This window comes from Macrobrachium nipponense, chromosome 28, assembly GCF_015104395.2.
Source record: "Macrobrachium nipponense isolate FS-2020 chromosome 28, ASM1510439v2, whole genome shotgun sequence".
Lineage (NCBI taxonomy): Eukaryota > Metazoa > Arthropoda > Malacostraca > Decapoda > Palaemonidae > Macrobrachium > Macrobrachium nipponense.
Window position 1 is genome coordinate 62,273,525 of NC_087217.1, and position 11,201 is coordinate 62,284,725.

The window sequence follows — 11,201 nt, forward strand, 5'->3', positions numbered from 1 at the left end:
GCATCTCCTGCCTATTAAAGTCTTAACATTAACCTTAGAGGATGGCGCGAGAAACTTGAATATGAATCTTTTGTTAGGGGCACATAGGATCGGATTTTATCACAGCTTAATTTCAGTAAACGTAGCGAATTACAGAATCATGATTAATATTCTCTTTGATTCTTATGTTGCCTGGCAATCTTACAAATAGCTCCGTTTCCCACTTCTTTGTCTAGTAACTTACTACCAGTAATATCAAATTTTCTTTGGGATTCGTATTGATATCTGTTAATATGGATATTTTTATGGTCGTCAGAGACCTGGATAGGTTCACTCATTGTTATAATGCCATGGATAAAAAAGTTTGTACAGTTGACTCTTTTGAATTCCATAAAATATCAGCGAATTCATGTGGGTTAAGTTTAGTCCTTAACGGCTTTCTCCCTCCCATATTTGGACGTTGTCTGAATTTACTTTGCCCTTGTGACAAGTATAATTTCACTTACAGGCTGATTAACGGAACCTGGTTACACCTTGCAGTACGAGAGTTTCATGTCCCCTGCCCGGACAGATCGTCTACAACTTCAAAACCTGTTCGTCGCTGCAGACGACTGCAGTGGAGTAACGACTGCCTACAATTTTAGGGAATAAGCACCATCATAAGTGAACAGGCTTATTTCGTGGACTTCCTGGACCGTCACCCGTATCCCAGCGTTAAGTTGGTTTTGAATGCGGAATGGTCCAGCGGCTGTCGGAATTGACTACAAAGGAACAAACTTCCAATAATCACGACCAACGAGGGTATTCAACTCCATGTTTGCTGGCGCAGGACTCGTGCTGGGGATGATTCTATTCATCGTGAATATAATTGTATGGTATAGGATGCAGAGAACAAGTATGGGCACAAAATAAAACGTCAGACCCTGCCCAGGCAATTTCCCCTTGTTTTCAACCATTTGGAATTGGCCATTTCATTTGGCTCTAGGTGGTTGTCTGGAACTGTGTAATGGGCGAAAAGTTGTTTGAAACGCTAGTTAAATGTGTAGTAGGTATCTCCTTGGCTATGTATTCCATATATAAAGTATCAGTAAAGGATCAATATCTATATAAGTATCATAGCTAAAGTATCAGTAAATAACAGAATCCGTACAGTATCACAATCATTATATATCTATTAGCATGCTTATTTGAAGAATATAGAAGTTAATCAATGAATCAATATATATCTGTGTGCGTACGCACTAGGAATCTATTCAGAGTGCACCTAGATTAATCACTTATATTAGTCATTTATGTTAATCATTTGTATTAAGTGGACATATATTGATCATAATTATATGAATCAATATATATATATATATATATATATATATATATATATATATATATGTATATATATATATATATATATATATATATATATATATATATATATATATATATATGTATAAATAAATCAGGTAGCCTATAATCAATCTGTTACCTTGTATCTTACCAATAACTGCAGTTAGTATATCAGTTAATATATCAGTCAATATATCAGTTAGTATATCAGTTAATATATCAGTTAGTATATCAGTTAATATATCAGTTAATATATGATTTTTATCACTTCATATATGATTTTTATCAGTTAACATATGATTTTTATCAGTTAAAATATGATTTTTATCATGTAAATCTTTATGTTATGCAATTATCAGGAGTACATTAGTATTTTCTGTAGCATATGTATCTTCATGAGTTGAAGTATAAAACTGTATCATTACATATCATGTGATCATTATTATTTACGAATATTATCATATGCATATGTCTCATATCTTATTACATGAATCTGTATTTGTGTACACCATGAATTTTTTTTACTTATAAGTATTTTCTATATATCTGATTTTTTACATATAACTAATTAAATATCATGCCTTAACCACTTGCTAGTAATTATGAGTCAATTATATATTCACCATAGTGTCTGTATCACACTCCTATAAGTCAAATGCAAGTCAAGCTTGAGTAATGTTCAGTGTTTGGTTTTGTAGCCGACCGAGCATTTATGTAAGTGTTACATAATAAAAGAATTTGGAATGTTATTCCATATATAAAAACTAAAGCTATGATTAATTAAAACCAGTGACCCAAGAGGTAAACCAGTTTGCTTGCAGAAGTGTGATCAGACCAGATAAGATAAAGTAGGCTAAGATGATGTGTTATATTAGTCAGTGTCTGGTTTGCCGTCATCTGTGGTTATCAAATCTATTGTTTTGTAAACTATTGACAAATCTTCCTGCTTGAGACAACCACAGTGACCTATAACCCAGACGGCCTACATGACTTGTAATTTATGTCATCTGTATGTATGTTCGTATGTTCGAGCTACTGTCTGCTCACTTTATGATTTGTAAACCAGATTGTATGTCAGATTTCTTTTAGCCAGCATCATTGGAAGACCTGTCCAATTTTATCTGATCTTCACAATGTAGACTCACAGAATACAGATATTTTTGTACTCTGTGTTTCAACAATAGAACCTCGCATCAGAAAGATACTGAATGAACTTAAAAATTATCATCGAAATCCAAGACACTCCAATAAGGATGGGGAGTCAAACCAACCGACCTTAGCGTAAATTATCGCAGGTCTAAATAACCTCACAGTGCAGCACAACATATTTAATTCACGGACAATAAAATTTGCTCTAAAAGCAAATGGATGAGGTTGCTTGGGGTGACTTTCATAAAACTGCCAATGCCTTTCTTTTCTCATACAAATGCTGGTTAAAGACTTAGGTAGCCTCTGGAATCTATACCAGCTCCGAACCAGCAGATGCTTGTAATGAAGATCTAGTGGCACCTCATCAGCATCTACAAGCATGCTCTCGGTGGGAGATGATTTAAATGCTCCAGTACACAACCGTATTCCTCCATGATGAATTGAGTTGAGCATTTTAAGGCTATTTGGCTTCGCAGAAGTGAATACCTCACATCCATAACTTAATTTTGAAAAGACCAGGGCTTTATATAATCTCAACATCTGAGTTCGGTCTGCACCCCACGAAGTGTGAGAAAGGACTTTCAGCAAATTCATTGCTTTCAAGCTTTTTGCCTTAATATATTTCAGATGTGGAATCTAGGTCAGCTTGCTATCAAAAATCAAGCCAAGAAACCTTGTTTCACCAACACATGGAATTCTCTGCCTATGAATGAACAAATCTGGATCAGGGTGGATTCCCCTTATACGACAAAAGTGCATAGTTACCGTTTTATTGGCAGAAAATCTAAAACCATTAACCTCAGCCCACTTTACTATATTATCAATGGAGAGATGAAGGCGGCGTTCATCCACTGCCATCCTTGATGCTGCAAAGGAAATCGATAGGTCATCAACAAAAAGGGTATATGTTATATGTGGGGGAATTAAATTAGAAACCCCATTGATTACCAAGGCGAACAAGGTTACACTTAAAACACTTCCTTGTGGTACTCGTTCTTCTTGATTGAACACATCTGACATTGTTGCTCCAACCTGAACCTGAAATATCCTATTTTTTACAAAAACCTTAATAAACAGGGGCAAATTGCCTCTCAGGTTACATTCATAAAGGACCCTCAAAATGCCATATCTCCATGTTGTATCATAAGCCTTCTCTAGATCAAAGAAAACAGTGATATGATGCTGCTTGTTGGCAAAAGCTTCACATATTGAAGATTCCATTCGTACCAATACATCAGTTGTGGAGTGCATACTCCGAAAACCACACTGAGCAGGCGACAGATATTTACCTCTTTCCAAATACCACATCAATCGTGTGTGTGTTCACCATTTTTTCCATGATCTTACACAAACAAGATGTCAATGCAATAGGACGATAATTTTCTGTCTTGAATGGATCTTTTCCAGGTTTCACAAATGGCAGTAATTTTAACTTCTCCCAAAGCTTGGGGAAGATATGTTCTCGGTAAATTCTGTTAATTAGGCTTAATATGAAAAGTCTGGTATTTTCATTGAATATGTTATATCATCCAGTCCAGGAGCTGATTCATTACATTTATTCAAGGCTGATTCAAATTCTCTAATAGTAAAATGAGCATTGTATTGCTCATGTCTTAAGGTATTAAAATCAATTTCGACCTGTTCCATTATCTGTCTTTGAGCTGAATAGGGTCTATCATCATTTTTCCTCGCAACATTAGCAAAATGATTAGCAAACTCATTTGCCACTAACTGGGAGCCTGCTACCTCGCAACCATTGATCTTGATAACTGGAGGTTGACAAGGAGTGAACTTGCCTGCTATTTTTCTAACTCTCTTCCAAACTAGAGTCAGAGGAGTTTTCGAATTTAGTGAAGATATGAATATCATCCAAGATTCTTCTCGTGCTTTTTTGATTTCCATGCGAAATGAGCTCTCGCTTTTCGAAATTCAACACGATAATACTCACATTTTCGTCTGCGGTATCTGGTGAAGGCAGATCTCATAGTTCTATGAGTTTCCTGGCATTTACGAGTCCACCAGGGAACTGGTCGGTGGACAAATTTGCCCGAAGTCCTAGGTATAGATTGAAGATCAGCTGAGAACATTATTGTATTCAAAAAGTCAAGAGCGTCATCTACACAGGGAAAGTCATCAGCAGAGTCATCTATTGAGCTGTGCTCCTGGAATGTTGACCAATCAGCTTTACCAATGTTCCATTTGGGTAGCCTTGAAGATGGAGGACTTGATATTACACTCACCACTATTGGAAAATGGTCACTGGTAAATCTAATATTTATAGCTTTCCAATTAAAGTCAATAAGACAGACATCACTACATATAGATAAATCAATTGCTGATAACGTGCCTGTTTGAACATGCAAATGCGTAGACTCCCCAGAGTTGAGGATCCCCACATTTTCATCTTCTATGATGGAAGAAAAGCACCTTCCTCTTTGATTGGTGATGATGTCACCCCAAAGAAGGTTTCTGCTATTCATATCTCCCAAAATAACAAAAGGACGTGGTAACTGTTGAATAAGAGATTTAAATTCATTGATGGGGAAGACTTCGTTAGGTGGTAGATAAAGAGAGCATAATGTATATTTTCTTGGCAAATGGATCTGTACACCTATCACTTGCAATGCTGATTGGATACTAATAGGATTTTGAGGGGTGTCATTTCGAACATATAAAACGACACCACCATGGATTCCAATATTTAGATTATAGGTGGAGTGATAGGATGTATACTCTCGTGGGCTGGGGCACATATCATTACCAATCATGGTCTCTTGCAGAGCTATACAAACAGGAGACACTTCTGATATGAGCAGCCTTAATTCTTCCCATTTAGCTCTTAATCCCTGACAGTTCCACTGGAGAAAATTAATGAATTTTACTTTCCTTTAGAGGCTGTTACATTAGAGCCTCTTTTAAGAGCTTTCCGCTTACAACCTTGCTCTTTTTTTCTGGAAGGAGACCAATTGTTTAGGGCTGCCTTCCTTGTTAGAGGGTTATCAGTCTCAGGAACAGCAGACAAAGCTGGTGTCGCCTGAGGAAGGGTGTGAGGATTGGACATTGGTGCATCCTCCAAAGCATTTACAACTGGTACAGCCTCCAGAGAGGTGAGAGTGCCAGGTATACCCGACACAGCGTCCACAGAGGAAGGTGTACCAGAAATCACTGGTTCTGCTTCCATAGAAACAAGAGTGCCAGAAACCACTGGCACCGCCTCCAAAGAGGTGGGAGTGCCAGAATCAACTGGCACCACCTCCGAAGAGGCAGGAGTACCAGAAATCACTATTTAAATTATCCTTATTAACATTTATATTTCTTTTTCAGTTGGCAGCAACACTGGAAAAGGATATTCCTGGTCTAACATATTGATTCAATACTCTCTCTTTTGCCTCCCTAAATGTGATACGTTCTGTTACCCTTAAAGCTTCAATCTCTTTTTCCATGATGTATACATCACAATTAATTGAAGTTGATGGATGATTTTCTCCACAATGTATACATCTGGCTTGTTTATTACATATGCCATGCTCTGGTTCACTGCATTTGACACATGTGGCAGGATTGCCTTGCAGTTTCTGTCTACAGGACCCTAACATATGTCTGAATTCTCGACAATGGAAACATCTCCTCGGTCTTGGGATATATTGTTTAATCTTGAAAAGTAGCCAGGCTGCTTTTACTACAGTAGGTAATCGAGTAGAATTAAATGTAATAATTAAATTGGGAAGTGGTACAAAGACTCCATTTACCTTCTTCATTCACTCAACTCTTATTACACCTTGATCTTTTAATTCCTCTACAAGTTTTTATTCGGAGTACGTCATCAGTTGGGGAGCACATATCATTCCCTTGGAGTAATTCCAAAAGGCAAGTACTGCACATTGTACTTTGACTCCTCCAAGGGGTGATACTATTTTCAGATTTTCAGTTTCTTTTGCTGAGGTAGATTCCACCGTCAGCTTTCCTCTACCTTCATAGGAAATCTTAGGCTCTCGGCCATAACACTTTACAATATCGCAATAGACATAAAAAATATCATAACTAGCTTCTTCCAGATTAAAAGTTAAATATTTATCATAAGATTTTTCAAAAATTCCTGGTCCAATTTCATATATATTTCTGCTCAATTTCCCTTTCCTCTGTACTGGAGCATAGGGTTTCAGTGTAATTACACTAGAAGATTTGGCTGTTTTTTCCATAGGAAGATTGTCATGGGAGGTTCCAGCAGTCATCAACTGTGCCGATTCACTACCATCAAAGGGCCCAGAGGTACTTGAATCTTTGTTTGTTTTTTTCATAAAGATTAAAGTGAATGAAAAAAAAACCTGAAAACCTTAAAAAGATATCATCAGCCTTTCATGCAGTTTATTCTTCCACTAATGGCACAAGTGAGAACCGACTCCCAAATGTCCGTGTCCCTACCCTACCCCACAGGGGATGGCACAACATGATTAGAGTGGCCCAAGTGTAAGACAAACCCGCTCGATAGGACTAGGCATATTACCAGAATACAATCATCCCCACCCTAATCACATTATGGGCAAACCGGACAGAATGCCGAGAGTCCTATCCGCAAAACTAGACCCCCTGGAATCCGTGGTCCATCCCTGCAAAATAGTTCCGCCTGATATCACTCAGGTCCGAACATTATCGGGCAGTTGATGGTCCTGCCACGGTTCCCACTATTTAGCTTCAGATGTAAAACCCAGTCCCAGCTATGATATCTTTTCTGTTTAACAGGTCCAGTAAATTTCAACAAAGGTGGAAAATTCCACATAATTAATCCAAAATGCTAGTAAAAAATATTACATGAAGGAGAAGGATGTGGTAAGAATGAAAAAAATTGCAGAAAGAAGGAAAAGTTCTGACTAATTTAGTTGAATCAGCAGCTGGGCCCCCAAGGACCAGTGAGAAAGCAACCCCACCAGGCATCAGAGCCCAGCTGCTGGTCCCTAAGCCCCCTTTGTACCACTTCCCAATTTAAAAGCAGCCTGGCTACATTCCCCCTAGATGCTGACCAAGGGGTCAGCATCTAGGGGGAATGAAAAGAGAAAGCTCTTCTCTCTTACTCTCTCCAACCATCACTGTCTCTTTTCCTCTTTCTTCTCACTAATACCATCTCTCTCTCTCTCTCACTCTCTCTCTCTCTTCTCCCAAACAACCGTTCTTCTCTGTCTGTCTCTCTCTCACTCACTTTTTCCATCTTTCTCCTACCTAACACCCCCTCTACTCTCTCTCTCTCTCTCTCCCTCTCTCTACCTCTCCCTCTCGCTCCTTTCTCTTACTCTCTCTTTCTCTCTCCAACAATCACTGTCCCTTTCCCTCTTTCTTCTCACTAATACCAACTCTCTCTCTCCCTCCTCCCAAACACCCACTCTTCTCTGTTCTCTGTCTCTGTCTGTATCTCTCTCTCTAACCCTCCGTGTCTTTTTTCCTCTTTCTTCTTACCATCCCGTCTACTCTCTCTCACTTCCTCTCCCTCTCATTCTCTCTCTGTCAACCCCCTTCTCAAACTCCGTCCTCTTTTTAATTATTGATGTTTACCCTATAGTATTTTTTCCAAATAATAAGACATATGTATACAGAAATTATGTATGATAGATTCGTAAAGTAACTAAGTCTACTGGTATAACCAGCTCCGTTTCAGGGAATCCCTTCTCACCCCCACCCCCTTCGGAGGAGGGAGGTAGGATGAAACCCCATTATAAAAACATGCACGTATTCGAATGCAATGTTGTTTCAAAATTTCAAAGCAATCAGTGAAGAACTTTCGGAGATCTAAGATTTTGAACAAACGAACATTTATATTTTTATTTATATAGATACAGGGTGTAACACGAGTTTATGCAAATATTTAGGGAAATTAAAGAAAAAGTCAATGTGAGCAGAAAATGTTCTATAAACATATGCATTTTAAGGTGTCGTTTGTCGGTGAGGTGAATTTCTAAAATAACCGTTATCATTAAATGGCCATGTATGATGGAGCACACTGGATGCCGGAGTATGCACAGCTATGGGGAGAGGCTGGAGTTGATCACTTCACTTGTTACTCTAAACAGCTTCGCTTTTCCACCTGGTGCGTGTTCGAGTTACAAGTGTCAAATTCCTTACTCATTTTGTGAGCAAGAAACTGGAGAAAATGCCTTATTGTTCTAGAAATGTGGAACATTCATATATGATGTTTATTTATGTTTTTTGCAACAATGAACCCCACTGTTATAAAACAGGGAAATTAGCGATTAGGCCGAAGTGAAAAAAATACTTCCAAATCAAATGTATTCTTTAGATATTGAACAAAGGGGAAAAATGCAAGTATCATTGAAACCTTCTCCCTCTCCGTCAATGGTATTCATTGGACTCCGATAAAGAAAAGAAAGGAAGCCGAACAGAATCTCCCCTCCATCAAAGATAGGCCTGCTCATTGCACACCAATCAAAGATTTAAAACGTATTTTCAAAAGTCTCCCCTCCTCCATCAAGAGTATTCATCATACACCAGTCGAAGGGAAAAGCACACCTATGAAATTGCCTTTGTCTCTGTCGGATGAAAAAGAAAGAATGGGAACATTATGGAAAATTCCCTTTCTTCATTCTTTCCTGAAAAAGGTAGTATATTTATGCAGCAATCGAAAGAGGTAAAAAAGGTGACGGTGTTCAAAGTGCAGTAGCCTCTCTACCTGCATTCCCTCGTCATCATGCTTTACTTTCATTATTACACATTCAGCATAGGCCTAGTCCTAACTTTTGATTCAAGAATCCTGTGACATTGATACTACTTTCTTTATACGTAAAGCCAATCATTAAAATTAGATTACAGTGGAGTTTGTTAACAGGTGATTTACTAATTGAAGGGACTATAATGTTACATTTTTCATAGAGCTGCAAGAAAAAAAATCATAATTAAAAGACTAGCAATCTAGTTGCTTGATGCACTTCATCAGCCCTTCCCCACTCCCCCCACACAACTCACCAATCCGGGACGCATATTCCCCAAGTCTGGAAGAGTTTAGGGATGGGGTAAATTAGGACAAATCAAAGCGCGTGGAGCTGATCCATGATGTCACAAGCCACGCCTTTTCGCTCTCTCCTCAGTCCTATATCCATTACTGCATCCAGTCACGATGCCGAAGAAATACTTTTTTCTCAATTTCACAGTTTACGGCTTGTATGGCATATACATTTTAGTCAGTATATCTAAACATAATGCAACACTAATTTAACAACAATATATTCTTCAAATGAGATACACCGTGAAATATATTATGCGTTATTGGCTTCTCCCTCTTGGTAAATAATATTTTCACATCACAAATTTCTAAATTATATACATGAAAATGCATGTTTAAAGCCATTTATAAAAAGTTGCGATAACTCATGGGATGAATCAAACAATATACAATATGGTAAAAATGATGGTATCTGACCTGTCTGTAGGGGAAAATAGAGAGAGGGAGTAGGCTTACACTACGGATTTCTATTGACATAAGCTATTTCGTAGTAATGCACATTTCTGTGCATTGTATAAAAACAATATACTGGTCATAACTAGGCCATGAACAGGAATCAGACTGATATAGTCCCTACTATTTACAGGAACACAGTTTCAGCTTCATTCATTAAATTATTTCAAGAGCTAATGTGCCCTTAAGGAAACCTACGGTATTGTTGTTTTGGTGATCTAAGTTAGCCTAATGTAACCAAATATAGTTACGTGACAAACCCATCCAGTCAGTAACTAATCTGAATACGGTTGTTTTTCAAGGTGCACTTGATAAGCTGTAGTAAAAAATTGCCTTTTTGAGGTGGATTCCGTTTTCATAAAACCTTCCAGATGTCCTTACCTGATTGGTCCTTGTCATTCATTGTGTACAAATATATAAAAAGTTTCTATTGAAAATTTTTTGCTTTTGATTTTTTTGCTTTTCATACATTGTGTACAAACAAATAAAAAGTGACAATAAAATTCAGTAGTGAATATTTTTCGCAAGCCCTTACGGGATTTTTGCTTAAAATTCATTGTGTACAAAGAAAACACTGATTATTTAATTTATTTAATATTCTTAGCAAACCTTTCGTAATTGTCATTCATTGTGTGCAAAGAATCAAAATGGAGTATTTCATTAGTATGTAATACTTTTAGCAATTATAGGAGTACAGAATACTACCTATTTACGGAGTTACAGCAGACTTTCTACTAAGCTGAACTACAGAAGAATTGATGCATAAATTTATTAGAACTGCGATATGCTTTAAAGTAAATATGGATGACACTTTTCTCCAACTCTCCTTCAACAGAAATTTTTATGCAAATATTCAACGGTATTATATGAGTATACGACTATTTTCATCCAAGCTCACACTCAATGGCCAAATGTATGCCTTAAATTAAGTGCATAATATTTTTTTTACATAGATTTTTGGCATTATGCCAAGCACTGGGGCAACTAAGGCCATTCAGCGCTGAAACGGATATTGACAGTCAAAGGTTTGAAAGGTGTAACAGGAGGAAAACCTCAAAGCAGTTGCACTATGAAGCAATGCAATTGTTGGGAGCGACTGGACAATAAGATGGAAGAAAGAGAATATGAACGGAGGTAACAGTAAAACGAATGAAAGCAGTTGCAGCGAGGCGCTGAAGGGACGCTGCAAAGAACCCTAAGTAATGCCTACATTGCACCAAATGAAGTGTAAATTATATAATTGAACATGTGTGTAAATTATATACTTGAA